Source organism: Mytilus galloprovincialis, chromosome 11, assembly GCF_965363235.1.
Source record: "Mytilus galloprovincialis chromosome 11, xbMytGall1.hap1.1, whole genome shotgun sequence".
Taxonomy (NCBI): Eukaryota; Metazoa; Mollusca; class Bivalvia; order Mytilida; family Mytilidae; genus Mytilus; species Mytilus galloprovincialis.
In genome coordinates this window covers 76,719,174-76,742,470 of record NC_134848.1, presented here as the reverse complement: position 1 = coordinate 76,742,470, position 23,297 = coordinate 76,719,174, and the positions used below count along the sequence as shown (strand labels likewise).

Below are 23,297 nucleotides of genomic sequence, written 5' to 3'. Positions count from 1 at the left end.
CAGGGAAAAAATACTTCAGAAATTTAAGAAATGTCAAAGTACAAGTTACAAAAAAATATATATAATTGCTCGCCTTTACTTTTCAAGCTTCGCCTCAAAAATTTGCAAATTAAATATTTTTTTATTAAAATTTTCAAATCGCTCGCTCGGCCCAAATTTTGGAGTCCAAAAATCCGTAGAACAAGAAATTAAATTGGTGTGGCCTTATGCAATTATACTTTTTCAGTAGAAAATTCTTTAATTTGTTCATATTTAGAAGAAGTTTACTTTATTTAAATTGCTTCCTCCCAGGAACAATCCATCGACATATTTTCCGTATACAAAGTGACCTCAGTGTGACCCATATCGTAAAAATCCGGTGATCGCAATACCCATGGATGTCCTTAAAATAAACTATAATCTGATTATACATGTTAAACACGTGCACAATATCCATGCTTTTTTTTGTCGATTGTTGACAAACAGGTGACAATCGTTAAAATTCAGCATCAAAACACAAACCTTAAATACCTGCCATATTTTCACAACACTGACCGATTGAAAAAAAAAATTACGATTATACGAAATGTATGCGAAAAAAATGATAAAATCGTACACAGAAGACTAAGTTTATGATGTTTGTATGCATTGGTTCAAGAATTGGAATGACATTATTTTTCATCGGTCACTCGTTTCATATGACTTCAAGCAATGTTTTTTAAATGACATCATTATAGCAGTTCTGAAGAGAGAAAATGACCCCATCTCGATTGACCTATATCATATAATTGCATTATGCATTTTCCCTTGTAGCTATTTTTTATTATTATTTATTTACGTTTTATAACAAAAATGCATACACTCGACTTCCCATCGAAAATCTTTTAGTTCTACAATTTAATAAAATGTTCAATGAATAGTTTGGTTAAATATCACAAAACAAAGCATATAAAGCAAAACAAAGCATATAAAGCAAAACAAGGCATATAAAGCAAAACAAGGCATATAAAGCAAAACAAAGCATATAAAACAAAACAAAGCATATAAAGCAAAACAAGGCATATAAAGCAAAACAAGGCATATAAAGCAAAACAAGCATATAAAGCAAAACAAGGCATATAAAGCAAAACAAAGCATATAAAGCAAAACAAGGCATATAAAGCAAAACAAGGCATATAAACCAAAACAAGGCATATAAAGCAAAACAAAGCATATAAAGCAATACAAACCAACTCACCATATTGTAAATAGGAAATACGAGATCATTTATTAAGCATTCATGTTGCAGCAAAGACTGACATCTTATGAGTTATTTATATTTGTAAATCATAAAAAAGTAAGAAAAAAGATGACCCCTAAACTCATAACAGGTATCTACGAACAAATGTACGGGTATTTAAGATCGATAAATTAACGTAAAAAGTATAACGATGAATGAAAATATTTAACATCAGGATATGATATTACCCGGAAATAGAAGATACAAGTATATAGCTATTTCTTTATAGTCATAAAAACCGAATCAATGAATAAGTTCCACAGAAAATATGATATTCTAGGAATACTAGTGAAGATCATTCACAATTTGTCTAGCGTTGTCGGAAATGTGGGTGAACCGCGATTGAGAATGGAAATATCATTCATATTGAAATACTAGTAACTTGAAGAATTCTAAATGTTATTTCATAGAAGACAAAAATCACGAAACATGTTAATATAATGCGTAGTTACCTACTATATTCATATTAAACCAAAAATGATTTACGAATGGTTGAAGTATAACAATTTAATCAAAATCAGTGATTGACTTATATATCTAACACGCTGTCTTTTGAAATGATAATAATGGTGTATCAATTGTGAATTTATCTATTAACTTTACATGATGCCCATTTCTACAATACATGTTCCTTTACTTGATGCCAACATATATTTGAAAATCCAAAACTTTACACAAATGTAAAAGGTAGATCATAGGTATAATTTTACCTAAGATAGAATTTTCTTATACTTTGCCCTTTTCAAAAATATAATAAAAAGGATGGGTCACCGTGCTATTTTTCAAGCTATATTTCGTCGAAAATTGCCTAAATTTGCTTAGAATGGTCAAGAAAAAACATGTGTTGTGCTTAAAAAGAAATCTATGTTTAATGTTGCGTTGATTTCAAATTTTCTGGTCTGGTTATACTAAGCTTTCGTGTATGGGCGTAGGCAGTTAAAAACATACTCGACTTAAAAATGTATTTCGTTTCAAAATTGCTACATGACGTCTATTGTAAACTTTGTTACAATAATATATAATAATACTTGATTGCAATGAATTATTCAGTCAGATGTAGCACAATGTACTAATAAAAAACAATTCAAATATATATAAAACGCAAATACAGGGTTCAAAACAAGGATTTTTATATCCAACCTTCAGTATTAGAACTTCCATGAACACGAACTGCAGTAAACGGTTATAAAATTAAAAGAGAGTTACAATTGTCATGGGGATTTTTCAAATGATTTTCTTTTTAAAGTTTAACTATTATGAACTAGAAGAAGGTCTATTGTAATGGCTTTGGTTTGTTGTCATATAAGTTTTTATTCATATACATCAAGATTAAAAACAGGCGTTTGTCGTTAAACGTACGAATCGAGATTCACAATTTTTATTCAGCTGTTAAAAAATAGTGAACTTCAGTGATTCCTCAGTTTTCGTTTGTTCCCCGAATATGTTTCTATGAAATCAATTTATGACTATTTAACAGCGGTATTCTACCGATGTCTTAAATTTAATCATTTCAATTTCATTTTATTTTCTTTTTAAGTAGGATTCGATACGAGTAAACTCAAAGAATGTTGTTACAATATTAACATTAACAAGTTATCAAGCTCGGTAAACCTATATCTGTGATAACGTTTTAGAAGTCAATGGAAAACATTTGTAACTTAGGGACCATAACGTCAAAGATTACCTAACCATAAATTACGTAAAACTGGTAATTCTTTCTTGCATATAAATACAAAGTGCAGACGAACCTGTAAAATTCTTATACAAAAAACGGGAAATTACACTATTTTTACGGTGATGATAAAATTTCGGAAATTTGGAAATGGGGAATGTGTCAAAGAGACAACTCGGCCAAAGGGCAAACAACACCCGAAAGTCACCAATGAGTCTACAACTCAGCTAGAAAATCACGCATCTGAATGCGGGTTTATAAAGCACATTTATTTAAAATAAAAAAAAATAGGCTAAAAATACCACACGAACACTTAAATGTGAAATATGTATAAGTTTTTTTCCTTTATATAATCTTATGCTTAAGGAATACCAGTTTAGAACTGTACCAAAATAATTTGATGAAGATTTATATTGGAACTTATTGGCACTTGCATATATATAATAGACAATAAAAGAACAGAACAGTGAATGAGGTTTTTAAACTTGATATATGTTTTTTTGTGCTTTTTTGTTACATATGTGTTTGTTTTCATAGTGATAAATATTTTTATTATATACTTTGTAGTAAATACAGATAAATTGTAATTGTAATACAACCATTGGCAAGCTTGCTGTATCAGCCACCCGTGATGATATCGATATCAGCACGGTTACAAAAGCTTTATCACGCCTTTAATTTGTATGACGTCACGTCATCGATTGCGGTCACTGTTGCAAAGGTTTTCAAATCCCTAGTCTGTATGACGTCATGTCAAACCTATAATCTGTATGACGTCATTTCAAACCTCCTTATCTGTATGACGTCATGTCACATAAAAAAACATCTACTTGAGGTATATATATATATATAATAAAGTGTATATGATATGGCTTTTTCAATATCACACACCGTATCAGCCCTCAACCAATATAATCCCTCGAGCAGAGCTCTTGGGATTATATTGGTGTCTTGGGTTGATACGGATGCGATATTGAAAAAGCCATATGATATTCTCTATTAACACAATGTGTACTGCTGTACTCCTGTTTTGACATGTTTACCTATTGTGTGATTTTGTTTTGTTCACGCATTCTTTTCAATATAATGGAATTTGATGTGACTATCATACAAGTAAGATGTTTAGCTAGCCATAAAATGAGGGTTTATCCAACTTTTTCTATAGAAGAAAATGCCTGTACCAAGTCAGGAATATGACAGTTGTTATTCATACGCTTGTTGAGTTTGAGCTATTGGGTTTGCCTTTTGATTAGGGACTTTCTTTTTGGAATTTTCCTTCGAATTTTAGTATTGTTGTAATTTTACTTTTTGCATTGGTTTTTGTTTTTATGTACAAAATTTTTAAGTAGAAATGTATCATTTCAAGATGATGATAATATATGGTCCTGAATATGGTCGATATTTTATACTTATACGCTGACATAGCACAAAGTCATGATTTTCTCAAACGGTTGATGATGTCTGCTGGATAGATTTCAGTATCTGCGAGTACTGTTAGTTCGGTATTGTGTGTTTTCTATCTGTATGCTGACTTAAGAAGTAAGATTTGATACTAGTAAACTCTAAGGGTGATGTTACAGTATTAACTAGTTACCTAGTTCGATAAACCCATGTCTGTGGTAACGTTTTAGAAGTCTATGAAAAATTATATGTCTAACTTGGCGACCATAATAACAAGGATTTCCAAACCATCAATTTAAAAAAACTGGTAATACTTTCTTTCAAATAAATACGATTTTTTAAGTGCAGACGTACCTGTAAAGTTTTTATCCAAAAAACGTAAATCACATTGTTTTTACGGTGATGATAACATTTAGAATGGACATGGGAAATGTGTCAAAGAGACAACTTGACCAAAGAGCAGAAAACAACCGAAAGCAACCAATGGGTCTACAACACAGAGAGAAAATCCCGTATCCAAAGGTTGTGATTTTACTTTTTGTTTTGAATTATTTTATATCTGTTAGTTTTCTGGGGTTTTTTGTTGTTTTAAATTCGGATAAATACATGAGTACCCATAAATGAGAGAAAAAAATATTTGTTTTATCTGTTTTCCAAAATTTTTTTGCCGTGCCCTCAGGAAGTAACGACGACAATCATGATAGTAACAATATACTTCAGTGTTGCCTTTATTTATTACAAAATGATCGTAAACATGATCGTAATATCTGCTGGTTGCCAGTCTTTTCCCGATGATTCTACCAGGCCGGTAGCCTTATGTTTGATTATTTACAATGTGAACGTTATGGAGCACCTGAATTCACCCCAAGTGTGTGGTAGGGTTCATGTTGCGTATAAGTCTTTAGTTTTCTATGTTATGTCTTCAGTACTATTATTTGTCTGTTTGTCTTTTTTATTTTTAGCCATGGCGTAATCTTTTTTTTCAATCTATGAGTTTGACTGTCCCTTTGGTATCTTTTGTCTCTCTTTTATTGTCTTTAATTCAGTAATTGCTGAATGTCCTAACCAAACATTGTTAACAATACGTTATATGCACAAATATGTAGGCTTGCCAAAAATATATTCTTTTCAAATTATATTGAATAAAACACTTTTATTTCAGCTAAATGAAAACCACTATTTATTTCTATGTATTCCAATAAATACACTTATCTTAATTCTCCAAGATAATAGCTTATTTTGTCTATCGTTTACTGTTTATATAGCAATCATTTTTCTACGGTTATCAATTTATTTACTGTATGCTAGAAATTGATAGAAAAATGATTTCCAAAAAGACGAAAAATAAAATAAAATTACATATAGTTGAAGGGTTTCTAATACGTTTGGATTTAGGAGATAACAAAAACATAATACCATATTGTAAAGACTTCTTGTGGACTAAATGATATTATCATGTTATATGAGGGTCTACATCGAGTTCATAGAATATAAAAATATCGAACAAAATGTTAAGAATATATGACAAAAATGATATAAAGAATAGAGAAACAATAGGTGAGACACAATGAAGAAAAGAGCATAATGGGATACTAAAGGTATTACATAACACTAATAACTCCGCCGAACGTTTGAATCACGTTCTATTGGTTAGAAAATATTAAGCTTCTCACTGATCAAAATTATTGTTTGTCAAACTGCTAAGTAAACTATCCAATGAAGACTCCCGTTAACGTGTGCGGTTCAAGTTTTTTTTAAATTATCTATTTTTGTCAAAGGGTAAAAGTACTTTTGTCAAAATTTCATGAAAATTAATCGAGCCAAATTAATTTTAGTCAAGACAATAATTGGCAAACATATAAAGAATGCAGAAATTAAGGACCCCTTATACTGACCCTCTTATATGTTTAGCTTGTATCGTGCTTCCTTTCTTTATATAAAAATAGTTGCTTGTGTGCACTTTACTGATTTATCAATACATGCAATAGAAAAGATTAATTATAAGGGTGAGATAGTTGATATGTTCAATTCATTCTTTAGTCTTGCTTAAAATTAAATCAATGGTTCATTCAAGTTATGCATAATTATACATTAAATTGTACAAACTATTTCAATTTATTCATTGGGTAATATTAACTACATTCCAGCAGAGAGGCATTCAAAAAACGCATATTATGATTTAAAATTAAAATAACTTTGACTATAATTTAATTCAATTTCGAACAGGGGGAAAGCTTAATTATAAGCTGAAAGAAAATGTTATTGATATTAATATGAATTTTATCTTTAGAATTCAATTTATGTCTTACGCATTTAAGTCATGAGTGCTTTTGTTAAAAGCAAATAAATATGCATAAAATTATCGAAAGGTCAACGATTTCAATGATATAACATTACTTTTTAAGTTTATAAATTTGTTGATAAACTGCGAAATAAATTTGACTGATTTTGAGTGGGTGAGTATATTATACTGTAATAATATCGACTATCATAAATCATATAGAAATATTTACATGAACAAACAGTATAGACCATAAATACCGATAACCCTCCACAGTAAACAACCAATCAGATTTGATCTTATTTAGACATAGTGTTAAACTGCAAGAATTATACGGATAAATTAAGGAATTTATAACTTCCGGAGAGGGCGAAGTTCGCGACATTAATTTTTTAATTGTATTGATATAAACCGGTGCAATGCTATAAAATGTTCATTACTATTCCGTAAACGTTGAGACAAATCACCGCGGAGTACATTTCAGGTCATGTGTGCATGGATTTTCTTCTATAAAGCGAATCACTAGCATAAGTATTAACTTTTATATCTACATCGGGACTAAGTTTTGAAAACGTGCACCTCCGTCAAACTTGTAGGCGATATGATATTAACTACTGAAACGTAATCTTCAGAAGGACAAACACAAGAACATCAACAGGAGACAGTCAGTTTTATTAAGCATTAGAATAGAAGTAAACTTCAAAGGCGACTGGAACATACAGTTTTATTAAATATACTCATAACGGGCACCTGTTTATCTCTTACATTAGTCCGGTGAAATAAACTGCCGACCCTCTACAAAGTAACGGCGTTCAATATCAATGAAATAAAAGAAAATTGCTGAAACGACAAAACTTATTTAACAAAAGATTGGCAGACGGGAGAGCGATTGTGAGAAAGCAGAAATAAACTAATTCATAAAATATGATGGGAAGCAAGAGAGCCTTATACATATCCAAGACATTGTTTCTAGTTTTAGTTTTATTGACGAACTATAGCAGTGGTTATTTTATTAGACAACAGTCTTTTGTAACAGGTAAGCTAGTTTTATTTATTTGAAGAATTATTTTAGATTATATGCGTTTGTCTTTTGATATAACTTGAATTTCCGACACCTCCTTCCCATTGAATAGCAACAAAATTCACGATACCAATTTTACTGCACCAACTATGCGTTCGACAACCAGCAGAAGCCAAAGATGATAAAACTCGGAAATGGGCAAGATAAAGAAAGATTAAGAAATTTACATGAGAAAGGTCGGGCTTCGGAATAGCTTCTTTTATTTTTCTCTAGAAACACAAAGAAACGATAAAAGTTATATTACAAAACGGGACATGATAATTGCTATATATTGATGATTATTTAAATGCAATTGTATAACCAGTGCTTTACCCACGACGAGTAATTCCTGTAGCAAAGGTGTACTGTTCTCTAAATCTAATGCTGTTATTTCTACAAACTAATAGTTGGTGTTGAATGATGCTAAGGAAGTCATCATCGGAAATGTCAAACGAGATTAGGGAGAGAGATTATTATATTAATGTAATATACCCATTATATATGTCTAACATGTATGACTTCAGATCTCTTGTTAAAGATTAACGTCTGGTCAAGAAAAGAGTTATTTCATTTCGATGTAAATTTCTTATCATATAGAAAGACATACACTGGATATGTGAAACGTTCTGTTATTTGAGCTATCAAATGATTGTAGGGGGATGTCTTCTTGAAAATCTGAAACTTGGTTAAGTATCACCTTCAATAATGTCTTCATGTCTCTTGTTGAATATGTGTGTCTCGTTAAGGAAAGAGTCATCTCATTTCAACGTAAATTGCTAATCAAATAGAAAAAACTAACTCTAGGATATTTGAGCTTTTGAAAATTGTAGGGGGAAAAGTCTGTATAAAGATGTTGTTTACCTGGATAATTATTACCTTCAATTATGATTTACAGCTTCTACAGTAATTTCCGCTTCCTTCAGTCGTTAAATTTGCCAAATTTAGAATAAAAAGAAACACAACAACAAAAACAAAAAATGTTGAAAGAGTTTTTGCAAGGTACGTTAACGTAAAAAAGGGCGTTTTATTTGCTCTACACGAAGAATTGAATTTAACGCTCACCATTCCAACTGAACGTGGCTGTGTATTTATACATCCCGAAGAGCCAAAACAGCCTGCCTTTTTAAGCAAAGCAAAGTTTTTACTGCCTGCAATATTACTTTATCCTATTATAGCCTTATGGTTACCGTTAGTAAGACTACAAAAGGGGTATGGTACTGGAATATGTTTTAAATTTGCGATTGGATTTATTATAAATAAGTTGTAAACCTTCTTACTGTACCAAAAACCATAAATCTGTTCTTTTCTCCTCAGTGGGTTTTAAAAAAGAAATAAAGAGAGCCGTGGTGTAGTGGTTAGTGCATCGGACTACTAACACAAAGGTTCCTGGTTCGATTCCCGTTTGGGATGAAAATTTCAGGAACTCAATTTTCGGCTCTCCCTTGACACCATCTGCGAGTATGGTCTTGAGGAAACGATGATAGTCCGTCGGAAGGGGACGATAAATGGCTGACCCGTGTTAAGAGAGAGCCATATCTCTTGCACGTTAAAGACACCCTTGCAGATTTCGAAAAAGAGTAGGCTAATGCCGCTACAAGGCAGCACTCGCACCCGCAAAGTGGAAAGGGATTAATATAAGTTGCAAAACTTGTTTCCCAATCCACTATAAATAAATATGTTTAAACTAAACTAAACTAAAAAAGAAATCATGTTACAATAATTCATAGATAGTCTTGTGTATCATATTGCTATTCAACAAAAGAAAAGATACACAAGTTTGATGTCCAATTTATCATAACATGTAAGAAATAACAAAAACTGTGAATTTATCAAATAAAAAACAATTATTTACAAAGCAAATGCATAGGATTAAAAAAATTTGACCAAAATGGAAAGTTATAAAAAACTGAGTTATTACAGACAGGGGTCAATTTTTTTATGTTTTCTTATTTTGAGTGATTTGTGGACTTCTTCTCTGTTCGTCGTCTTTCGATGTTTTACCATTGCGTTATTAGTTTCTCTCCCCTTTTCGTATATTTAATCTTTACATCTTCTGCCGCCTCGTCTTTCGATAATGCGTTATACAATGTACATGTGATTGTTGCATAATGTATTACATCATCGAACTTACATGTGTATTTTGTATATTCCTTGTTTTCCTTAAGCTTGTACTTTTTTTCGTCTTCATTTCAGTTGGCATACTAACGGTTTCTGTTTGTATTTTATCTTCACTCCATTTCAGTCTATTTGTCCCATAAATATGCAGTATAAAAAAATTACCCTCTTTTTTTCCTGAGTTTTTTTTTAAAAGGGCTCTAGCTACGATATTTATTTAAAAAAAATTATAAAGAAAGTGAAATAGTGAAATGATTATTCACATTTTACGGCCAGTATAGTTCAATTTTGTTAAAGTAAGCTAAGAAACATTAATGTAGATTTATTCACTTGCAAGTGAATAATTCGATCTCATTGAATCCGTATTCATGTGAACTTCAATTTAATTCCTTAGCTAGAGATGGATAACGCATGAATCGTGCGTGATGGGTTATTTAAAAGAAACGAATGTCAATATTGAAAGTGTAACATTTGGTATGACTGATTCTATCCACAAAACCGGTGATTGAAATATACTGTTATGCCCCCCCCCCCCCCCCCCACCCATCCGTTCGTCTGTCCGTTCGTCCCACTTCAGGTTAAAGTTTTCGGTCAGTGTAGTTTTTGATGGAGTTGAAGTCCAATCAACTGGAAACTTAGTACACATATTTCCTATATGATATTTCTAATTTTAATGCCAAATTAGAGTTTTTACCCCAATTTTACGGTCCACTGAACACAGAAAATGATAGTGCGAGTGGGGCATCCGTGTACTTGGGACACATTCTTGTTAAATCTATAATATGGAGTTAAACAGAATAGAAAAATCCATTGCACGATTCCCTGTCCCCTATTTTTATGGTTATATCGCTTATATGAACATCAGAGGTCTTCGAAGGCCAACTCGGAAGAAACTCGGCAGATAATTAAATGGCGTCTAGACTTAAATACACACGAAACGAAGCTACATATTCCCGAGCCTATGCCACGTAAATTGTTTGTTTTAGACTTTTGATAATTTGGATAACTGTTAACTTTTACATAGCTATGAATCCTCTGAGATCAGTATTTTTGTGATTTTACTTTTTTCAAATATTAGAATTTGTCAAAGATTTGAGTCAAATCGGTGAACATGAATATTAATTTGACAGCTAGTGCCCCTAAATTAAGTGACTATATAAACTAATATAAATACATGTATTAGTAGTATATGATTATCTATAAAGCATCATTAATCGTTGATTAATAAAATTTCGGAACTAAATATTTGAATGGCTTATTGTTGGCTTAAAAAGGGGGGAGGGGGAGTGTTTTGATTTAAAATATATTCTGGTCCCCAATTTGATTTGGGAAAACATTCTGGTCAAGCAGATGAAAAAAATGAATCCAGATTTTGCCTTACCTTACAGTGTTAAATATGGGGAAAATATAATTTGATTGAATACATTGAAAACCTATAAAGAGTTTCAAAAATTTTTACTCAGACAAGAAAAAAATAACACCCCCCTTTTTTAGGATGGTTGCTCCCGAATTCATACAAATAATACAGATTAGTCAAGACACATTTGACTCGAACGTGAGATATTTGTACGAACGATTTCTATATCCTTGTGGGACTTTCTTGTTAAGCCCCGGTCACAACAGATCGTACGATTTTTTGTCGTGGAAGATCTATAAAATAATTGTCGTAGCACTGTCGTGCAAAATGTCAAAACAAAATATTTCGAGTGGTCACATCAGCTACGACATGCCCACGATGGTTCCACGATGGGTACACGACAGAAAAAAAATTGCAATTGTACTGTCGTGGGTTTGTCGCAAGTCAGTCGTGCGACAGTCGTACGACACTCATGAGTTGTTTGGGACTTTTTTTTTTATTGGATGCGCGTGTCACTGTCGTGCCACTGTCGTATGGCTGTCTTACAACTGTCGCACAATAGTCGTACGTCACTCGCACGTTTGACTCCAGGACTACTGTAGTATATATAGAAGGCCCAATTTTATTGCAAGCCATTTGCCATTTGCTTTCAATATAGTTCAGTGTCATTATAAGTTCGGTCCAAGTAAACGACGTTTTTCGTATTAGTTTATATTATAATTGTTCATCGAATTTAAACCAGGATGCCCCCGAAAATAAAAATAAATGGGTGATATTTTGCTCTTGTTGGAGTCCGGCAAGGCGCTTTTTCAGCAGAGCCAAACGTAATCGTTCTGGAATAATAGCCATCCTCTTTAAACGGCAGACGGTATGTTTTTTCAAACATTCATTCCCGCCGAATTGTATACTTCTAAATAAAACAAAAATATGTTGCACGACGAACGTACCACTGTCGTACGACACACAATCAATGTTGTGCGAGTGCCGTAAGAAATTTGATATTCCTGAGACAATCGTGCGACTGTATCACGAATGTATTGCGACAGTCGTGAGATTGTCGTACGACAGACGTACGGTTGTTTTTTTTTTCTTCTTAAAATGGTTGATGTTGGTACCCACGATAATGTGTTCATCGCACGACAGTCGCAAGATTGTGGTAAGACACTCTCACGACAGCCACAAGACAGTGACACGATACAAAATCGTAGAGCAAAAAAGGTGCATGTTCAATTTTCGTCCCACGACACACGACAGCGCCACGATGCTGAAAATATCGTGAGACTGTCGTACGACGATCGCAGATGACCTACGATTTGACAAAATTTATTGTCGTGGCGCTGCGTAGATGTGTCATGGGTTCGTTGTGACCAGGGCTTAAAGCACAAATAAAAACACAAAATAAATTCCGAAATGATACAGATACCAGACTGTGAACTAACAACCCTTATTAATAACGAAAACCATGTATTCAGCACGATTTGAAGACCAAAATGAGAAGAAATGAGAATTCAGAAAGAGCGTATTACTACGACTTTACAACAGTTAACATTTTCCGTTGAAAACGCGTTAGGATGAATATTAATTGTACTGCCGGTATATATTATGTTTAAATCTTAAACACACCATTCAAGACTATTATAGCGCATAGACTTGAATATGTTTGTTTAAAGATTTATACGTGTACATGTAGTACCGTAATAGTTTACGTGCTTGTGGAATGCATGTAAAATTACGAACATTGAACATGTATGTCTTATTTCTGCACTATCAATTCTCATAATTGGTGAAATCAAATGTTCGAAATGTGATGTAATTTTCACAACTTGCAACTAGCAACCGTCAAGATTATGTAACCAAAGACGACTTCGTTAAACATTAGTTACTGTTTATAGTTAGTTTATCAGATACGAGGAATCGTCAATTCTTTAACAAAATGTGTCACTGCATTAAACGATAATAAATAAGAAAGATAACATTTAAAAAAATACTTACATGTAACATTTAACAGGTTTCCTTGTGACCCTTGCAATGCAGAGGTCACCCGCTTTTCACTTTAATTATTTTGCCTTAAACTTACGGAGGTCATTCGGGTTTCTCTTTATTTTTGTGTCACTTCCTAGTGAATATTTACCCCAACTTCCCTGAAACGTTGCAGTTGACAATAGAGAAGAATTTCAAGATTTGAATGATTCAAACAGTCACGTGAAGGGTTGGCAGTAGGTTAATGTGTCATTGATGGAGTAGCGGTACTAACCCCAGTCATCTAAATTTAACAGTCATTTTAATTTCTCTAGCTCAGACTTCCTTATAAGCAGACAGTGCGCTTTAAAAGTATACATTTGACTACACAAAACAATAATAAACGATAGGTTACTGTTCCCTTTTCCTACCGTCTCCGTCAGAATTAATCATTAATAGATTGATTGTTTGCTGTTTGTGCAACGTTCAGTGGCAACTATTACATGTTCATTTCGTATTGTGTGTAGACAGTATTTGGTATTTAATTTGGCAAATTTTGTGATCAGTTTAAAATTCGGCTCCTTTCTTTGAAAAAGAGGCCCCGGGGAAAAAACAAATGAGACAGCAGAGAGACACAAAGATAAGAATATTAGATCTTTAACAATAGACAATTTTCCATACAATATGTTCCGCTCAAAATTGAACTCTGAACTACAATGTATTTGTATTTCAAAGAACGTCAAAGATTGACGGTTAACAGCTAATTATTCAAATGATAAAAATAAATTTTATGTAAAAGCATTAGACAGCAATGGAATAAGTTCTTTTTTGGAACAGGTACATGTCCATGTTACATGAGACTTTAAATATTTTTTGAGATCTTAATTAGTGAAATGATGTATATTTTAATGACATTCAATGCTCTCAACTTCGTACTTTATTTGGCTTTTTAACTATTTTTTATTCCAACGTCTCTGGAAAGTCTTTTGTAGACGGAAATTTAAATACTTAACTTAATCGGAATATCTTTTGGTTTTACATGTACTTGGTTGTATCCGTAGAAATCGTCATTTTTTGTTTGTGTGTTTGTGTCATCATACAGTACAATCTTAATTAAGGTAGTTCGGGGGTTTAAATTTTCGCGCCATCTGCGCATAAACTTGCGCATTGATATCGTAAGTCATGTACATTGTCGTAATTTGCCATAACAATACAATTTGATCATTAAATAATCTTTTTTTATTTTAATACATTGAGAATGAGTTAAATAACTATTAACTGCAATTTCAAAACTTATTAAAGTTTATTGCAACAATTATAGTACTTCCGTTCTAAAAATATGGAGCCATGTTCTTGACGTCGGAGAAGACTGAAGAGAGAATAAGTCATAATAATCGAACACGTGAACTGCTTTTCATGAATATTGTAAAATATAAATATGGCTGCTATTGTTAAGACAAGCCACTGGCACTTGTCTCGGATTTCCCCTAAATATACCTTAGAAGTTCAAAAGTCATGTTATATAAGGTATACAGAAAATAATTATTCTGAGTCAAGTGCCTGTGGTCGAGGCAAACACATTGCTGCTCTCAAGCGATAAAAGTATTACTGTTAGAGCTTATATTTTTCTACCTTTTTATTTTTATCTTTTAATTTATTATTCTTTTTTGCGTTTTGTTGCGTGTTGGGTTCCTGTCCAATTAAAGTAACCTCGCATCACCTACACTTGATGATGAATACAAAAGTATTTTGGATTATTTCTACATGCAACAATATAATAATATTCGCCAATAATATGATGTTATTAAAATATTTGGCGTGATCCCATGCCATCACTTTAGTCATAAATCTACAAATTATCCCCAATCTATTTCAGTTTTATGATATCTCTGTCTAACTGGCAATTTATAAGATGTACTCTCAAGTAAGATCAAGAACATACAAGAATAAACTTTGCTATATATTTAGTAATATGATATTACATGGGCACGAGAGGTTATTGTTCACTTGTAACAATGTATAGTGAAGTCCATATATATAGAACCATGATAAATACACAAGAAGTTCAACAGAACTTAGGTGTATAGAGTTACTACTAGATAATATCCATGCTACTAAAAAAAAAAGACCGATTAATTTGAGCCGCATCTCCTCTGAAGCCATACAACAAAATCGAAAATATTTGTGATATGACGTATACATGTACATAGTGTTTTGTTAAATTTGACTTAGAAACAATCGTCTTTTTCACAAATAAAATGTCATTTTTCTTTTAGAAATAAACCCAATTCGGAAACCGTTATCGATCCGTGTCTTATACGCTTTTGTGAATGCTCAGTCTACGTACTGCCAGTGAAATTTTAAATCTTTTAGTTTCTGACAGCACTTGCCTCGATTTCGCGGGCATCTTCTAGTATATAAAAAGGAATCACCAACAATATTGAACAGTACAACATATAACACCAAACACTGCACCTACTCTACTGGAAAACTAAACTAGATGTTGTGTCTAATGTATTAAAAAGAGGATGTGGTATGATTGACAATGAGACAACTTTCCACAAGAGACCAAATGACATAGAAATTAACTACTAGTATATATAACAAAGAAGATGTGGTAAGATAGCCAATGTGACAACTGTCCAAAGGAGACCAAAATAACACAGAAATTAAAAATTATAGGTCACTGTATGGTCTTCAACAATGAGAAAAGCCCGTACCGCATAGTCAGCTTTAAAAGGCCCGATCACATTATGTTGTTTGCTTTGCTCTTTATTTCACGTATAATCCACATATATCTTCTTATTGGCGACAGATGGGATTACCATAGGATGTTTCAAGTTAAACTTGCAAAATGTGGAAATTGGAGAAAATACACATTTATCAAACCTTTTAAATTTTTATCCCTTCAGGCTAACATTATATTAGAAAATTATAATTGAGTTTTAGACTAGATTTTAAAATGAATGTATTTTCTTACATATATATAAGTTTTAACAAAGTGTGACGCGTATAAAATCAAAATAGTTATTTCTTTCCCTTTTAATGATCCATGCTCACATCATTTTGTATCGTAATCTGGGTAAAAATCTCCGGAAAGTACATGGGATTTAACATAATGAATAAAACTGATTGGTTTTGAGCAAGAATAGTATGACAGTCACAGAATAAAAACAGTGTTAGCACGTAAGCAACGAAGTCATGTGTTGGTCAGTACAGCGCAGAGTCTTGATCATTTTGATTATGACTAAAAACGACTTATAATACCTTGCATTTTGAATTAGCACGAAAACTTCGGAGTCATGTGTTGGCCTGTACATCGACGTTTTATCACTAGAAATGACCTAAATCTTACATGTGAGTTAGCACGTAAACGTCTGAGTCATGTAGCCGTTACAGCGCAGTCTTATGACTAATATTGACTTACAACTTGCATGTGAGTTAGAACACCGGTCTGAGTCATGTTGTTAGCCAGTGCAGACCATTGTCGTGTGACAAATATAGGATATCGTCCAGACTACGCATGTTATATTTCACGCTAGAACTGAGCACCAATCAGTAAAATCTATGACATATTAGAGTACTTCCTGGTCAAGCCCTGTCGGATTATTCTATTCTTTTCAAAATTGTAATAAGTCTAGTAATTACTCCACTTTACACCTTCAAATGTATGACAAGTTCTAGGAAAGTCAGAGCCACCTCTGAATGGTAATACGGAGAATGACATTCGATGTTATAATGTGTATTATACTTTATACTTTAACATAACTGCTTACTCAAGTTAACAAGGAGTGTTTTAGTTAAAAAAAATAAAGTGTCAGAAACTACAAAAATAGATTTTTTATGAATGAACATCATTTTCGTAATCTGATAACCGTATAACTACTTTTCAGCTCATTTGAACAGTAAAGAAAGTCCCCACATCAATTATGTAAATGTATGATATTTCTTCTTCACATTGTACGCAATTTTCATATACAATGTAGTTCATTGCTGGTCATTGACTTTGGCAATCAAGTAAGATTAATTAAATGGTCAGTTATTGACCATATTTATTCATGATAATTATAGTTGATGGGGAGGCTGATGTCATATTTTGACCAGGTAATACATTCATAGTAACATTTCAGTTTATAAACACCGACAGTTTACTAGTATATTAACGGGTAGTCTTACACAAGCTTATAAAGGTTCAATTGCTGTGTAATTTGTTGTATTATTCCTACGTATAATTATTTGTTGAAAACAATACAGGCGGATGTTCCAAATACACTGACAATGGCGTAATAACAAAAATTACGATCAAGGACAAAACAACCTACGCATACAACGTAGAAGCAACAACCCACGAAAATCTGATGTAATTTCAAGTGCTTCGGAAGTGTAAGCATTTCTTGTTCCATATATCTTTTTTCTTATTTAAGGTTCAAAGGAAACAGCATGCAATAATTGATGGAGGAGGCTGTATATTTTAAAATTTATCACCTTTGTAGTCATTGCAAAGTAAAATGCTTGAATAATTAGAACATATCATTGACTAATAATGAGCAGAATAATATAAGAAGATGTGGTATGAGTGTCAATAAGAAAACTATCCATCTAAATCACTATTCGTAAAAGTAAACCATTATAGACCAAAGTACGGTCTTCAGCACGAGACATTGGCTCACACCGAACAGCAAACTATAAAGGTCCCCAAAAACGATATCAATGTTACTACTAGTATATTACAGAGAAAATGGAGTAAATTGAGGTTATACCGAAGCAAAAAATCAACTATAGCTATAAATATATATACACTTCCAAAGTAAGCTCTCGTTTGAGAACTGTGTAAAATTGGTTGGATTCAAACAAGCTACCCTTTAGCAATAAATGTATCGAATGAACATGTTATGTTCTCTCCATTCAAATTGCTGCCCCAACATCTTAACAATACTTCTCTATATTAAAATGAAAATTCAATTATTTTCTATCAAAGAATCTTTATCATATTCCGAGATTCAAAAAATATTTTAAAGCAGAAAGATCATTTTGTCTATTTGACTAGGAACTTTCACAATTGTATGACATTATTTTTTATCTGCCTACATACTATACTATATCTATTTTCTTGTTAAATTATATACTTTTCTGATGCACAATTCAATTTATGTATAATTGCACTTCAAGTATTCCATTATTCCTAAGCATATTTATTATAATGGTATTGCCTTGCTATGTTTCCTTGGTTTTTTTTTTATCTACTAGTACACCACAAACAAAATGAACGACAGATGGATATTTATATACAAAAATTAATGAATAATTTGCCGTTTCAGAATCTAATGCATTCTGGGTAATATTTTCACAAGCGTACACCAAACCGTTGTGATTGGTTAAAAATGTTCCAAACAATTGAAATACAACTAATGACGTAACGTTATTTTCATTTTGGTGTACGAACAATGAGATTACCCATAGTCATTCAGATTCTGAAAATGCGAATTGAAATCATAGGTCTGCGTTATATCGCAAAGGTTTGCGTTATTTCGTTATAACGCAAAGATAGGAAGAAAATTTTTTAAAAAATGTGTGGCGCTAAAACGCTTCCGTAGGTTTCTATAGAATATGCATTTGTTAAGATATTTTGAGAAAAAAAATAATACAATGTGTATGTAATATAGATATAAATTTTATCAAATGCAAATTAGTTAGACGTTCTACAAATAGAAAATTAAACAATTCACAAAAGAAAAAAAAAAAAAATGGCAGATCATTTGTTATCCCAGTGTTTTCCAGGATGATAGTAAAATGTATAAACTCCCGCACTATGTCTATGTCACAATAGTTCTATGACGTTATCAAATTATTGAGGTTGTTTTTTAATGAATTTTTAACGAAAAAAAACGCGTTGCGAGAAGATACCATAAAATCTGTTCATAACTTCATGGCATCGGAAATTAATGTCTGTCCTACTTTTAATTTATTTGTAATAATTGTGATCAAACAATAAAAAAAAATGCTATTTTAAATATTAAAATGATTTGATATCCTGAGTTCAATACCAAAGTAAAACGATTAATCATGTCTCCCATATCAATGGGTGATAAACAGAAATTGAAGATACACGTTTAATCATTTGTTATTGTACAAGGACAGTGGAACTATAAAAAAAACAGAAAATAGAAACAATAAAATACAGTACATTGTACCATCAAATAAAGGTCATTGAAACACCAAATGCAGGTCATTATAAGATTATCGGGTTTTCTACACATTGATATCGTAAAATATCAGCCGCGAGCCACAATGTGAACCTTTTTGGCGAGTGAGCTCAGCGAACGAGCTAAACATTTCACATTGTGTCGAGCGGTTGATATTTTACGATATCTATACGAAGAAAACCCTATTATCCTTTTATCGTTCAATTACTGGTCTTTTCTTTCTCCCTAAGACAGTTTTAAGCTTGACGAAAAAGCAAGCTTGATAACGTCTCCTCTCGCATTGTGACGTCGATGATAACTTCTCCTCTCACATTGTGACATCGCTGATAATGCCTGGTCTCGTTTTGAAGTCTTGATACGAGAATTACGGACCGACAGAGCAGGGTGATATTGGCGTAGGAAAGGACGATAACACCAAATACATGTCATTGTAACACCGAACACGGGTCATTGTAATACCAACTACAGGTCATAGTACCACCAAATGCAGGTCATTGTAACACCAAATATAGGTCATTGTAACACCATATATAGGTCATTGTAAAAAAGAAAACAAATACAGGTCATTGTAACACCGAATGCAGGTCATTGTACCACCAAATACAGGTCATTATAACACCAAATGCAGGTTATTGTAACACCAAATACAGGTCATTATAACACCAAATGCAGGTTATTGTAACACCAAATACAGGTCATTATAACACCAAATGCAGGTTATTGTAACACCAAATACAGGTCATTATAACACCGAATGCAGGTTATTGTAACACCAAATACAGGTCATTATAACACCGAATGCAGGTTATTGTAACACCAAATACAGGTCATTATAACACCAAATGCAGGTTATTGTAACACCAAATACAGGTCATTATAACACCAAATGCAGGTTATTGTAACACCAAATACAGGTCATTATAACACCAAATGCAGGTTATTGTAACACCAAATACAGGTCATTGTACATGTAACACCAAATATAGGTCATTGTACCACCAAATACAGGTCATTGTAACACCGAATGCAGGTTATTGTAACACCAAATGCAGGTCATTATAACACCAAATGCAGGTTATTGTAACACCAAATACAGGTCATTGTAACACCAAATGCAGGTTATTGTAACACCAAATACAGGTCATTATACATGTAACACCAAATGCAGGTTATTGTAACACCAAATACAGGTCATTATAACACCAAATGCAGGTTATTGTAACACCAAATACAGGTCATTATAACACCAAATGCAGGTTATTGTAACACCAAATACAGGTCATTATAACACCAAATGCAGGTTATTGTACCACCAAATACAGGTCATTGTAACACCAAATATAGGTCATTGTACCACCAAATACAGGTCATTATACATGTAACACCAAATGCAGGTTATTGTAACACCAAATACAGGTCATTGTAACACCAAATGCAGGTTATTGTGACACCAAATACAGGTCATTGTAACACCAAATGCAGGTTATTGTAACACCAATTGCAGGTCATTATAACACCAAATGCAGGTTATTGTAACACCAAATACAGGTCATTATAACACCAAATGCAGGTTATTGTAACACCAAATACAGGTCATTATAACACCAAATGCAGGTTATTGTAACACCAAATACAGGTCATTGTAACACCAAATACAGGTCATTGTACCACCAAATACAGGTCATTATAACACCAAATACAGGTCATTGTACCACCAAATACAGGTCATTGTAACACCGAATACAGGTCATTGTACCACCAAATACAGGTCATTGTAACACCGAATACAGGTCATTGGAACACCGAATACAGGTCATTGTACCACCAAATGCAGGTCATAGTAACACCAAATACAGGTCATTGTAACACCAAATTCAGGTCATTGTGCTGTTGATTAAATAGTACAGTTGCATATCAGTAAATCTGTGATTGATTACTTTCCAGATAATTATATTTTGAAATATTTTTTAATTGATTTCTCGTTTCTCGTTTTTATATATATTAGACCGTTGGTTTTTCCGTTTGAATGGTTTTACACTGGTAATATTTGGGGCCCATATAACTTGCTGTTCGATGCGAGCCAATGCTCCGTGTTTAAGGCCGTATCTTGACATATAATGGTTTACTTTTATACATTGTTACTTGAATGAAGGGTTGTCTCATTGGCACTCATACCACATCTTCTTTTATCTATATAATAGTTTAATCTAAGAGTTGATAAGGTATAATACTCCTCGATGAGACGATATTCTTTGGTCTGTTGATAAATACTTCAGTCATACATGTATGTAACATTGAGAATAGAAATGGGAAATATGTCAAAAAGACAACAACCCGACCAAAGAGCAGGTACCAGAAGTCAATAAGGTAGCAAGTAAATTTGAGTGGGTTTATGTTAATTGGATCTTAGTTTTCCTGTCAATTTTGCATGACTAATTATTTTACAAGGTACATGCAGATATCGACTCGGATACTTTATATAAGAAATGTCTCTGTCATTCATCGTGACTGAATTACTCACATGGTAAGATGACTTCCTGGTACATTTGTAATACGTAAAATCGGCAATCCTCGGGTGTATCCGCTTCTTTCCTTCTAGATGAAGGTACGGAATCGGCCGAGAAATAACGAATAGTAATAATCATTAATTATAAGGTACGGAATCGGCCGAGAAATAACGAATAGTAATAAGCATACATTATAAGGTACGGAATCGGCCGAGAAATAACGAATAGTAATAAGCATACATTATAAGGTACGGAATCAGCCGAGAAATAACGAATAGTAATAAGCTTACATTATAAGGTACGGAATCGACCGAGAAATAACGAATAGTAATAAGCATACATTATAATCGTGACAAGCTTATAAGATGGTTGACCATTAATGAAAAGAATTAAGTCTAATAGCTACTATAAAAACAATAGAATATATAGTTATGTGACGATCGTTTGTCTCATTAAATCGACAATTATAAAGATTACAGGAGTAAAACGGCCTATTATCTCTTTGGTTCTTGTGATATACATTGTATATTAACTATATATGGCATGAAAACACTTGACATAGAGAGTCACAATGGTAAATGTTTGGATAGTCCCAATGGTAATTCTAAATGTTCGGATAGTCCCAATGGCAATTCTAAACGTTTGGATAGTCCCAATGGTAATTCTAAACGTTTGGATAGTCTAAATGGTAATTCTAAACGTTTGGATAGTCACAATGGTAATTCTAAACGTTTGGATAGTTCCAATGGTAATTCTAAATGTTCGGATAGTCCCAATGGTAATTCTTAACGTTCGGATAGTCCCAATGGTAATTTTAAACGTTTGGATAGTCCCAATTGTAATTTTAATAGTTTGGATAGTCCCAATGGTAATTCTTAATGTTTGGATATGGTAATTCAAAATGTTCAGATAGTCCCAATGGTAATTCTTAAATTTCGGATAGTCCCAATGGTAATTCTAAATGTTTGGATAGTCCCTATAGTAATTCTAAACGTTTGGATAGTCCCAATGGTAATTCTAAACGTTTTGACAGTCAGTCCCAATGGTAATTCTAAACGTTTGGATAGTCCCAATGGTAATTCTAAACGTTTGGATAGTCCTAATGGTAATTCTAAACGTTTGGATAGCCCTAATGGTAATTCTAAACGTTTGGATAGTCCCAATGGTTATTCTAAACGTTTGGATAGTCCCAATGGTAATTCTACACGTTTGGATAGCCCTAATGGTAATTCTACACGTTTGGATAGTCCCAATGGTAATTCTACACGTTTGGATAGCCCTAATGGTAATTCTACACGTTTGGATAGTTCCAATGGTAATTCTTAACGTTTGGATAGTCCCAATGGTAATTCTACACGTTTGGATAGCCCTAATGGTAATTCTACACGTTTGGATAGTTCCAATGGTAATTCTTAACGTTTGGATAGTCCCAATGGTAATTCTAAACGTTTGGATAGTCTGTAACAAGACTGAGACTGGCAGCT

At 32.8% G+C, this 23,297-nt stretch overlaps 1 long non-coding RNA gene across 1 annotated transcript in view; it reads left to right on the top strand.

Annotated features, from left to right (window-relative positions):
- Positions 1 to 7,072: 7,072 nt before the first annotated feature.
- Positions 7,073 to 23,297, top strand: part of LOC143051401 (uncharacterized) — a 37,764-nt gene continuing 21,539 nt past the window's right edge. Inside the window, exon 1 of the long non-coding RNA XR_012970748.1 lies at positions 7,073 to 7,648. This is a non-coding gene — a long non-coding RNA (uncharacterized LOC143051401). The remainder of the gene's footprint in view (positions 7,649 to 23,297) is intronic.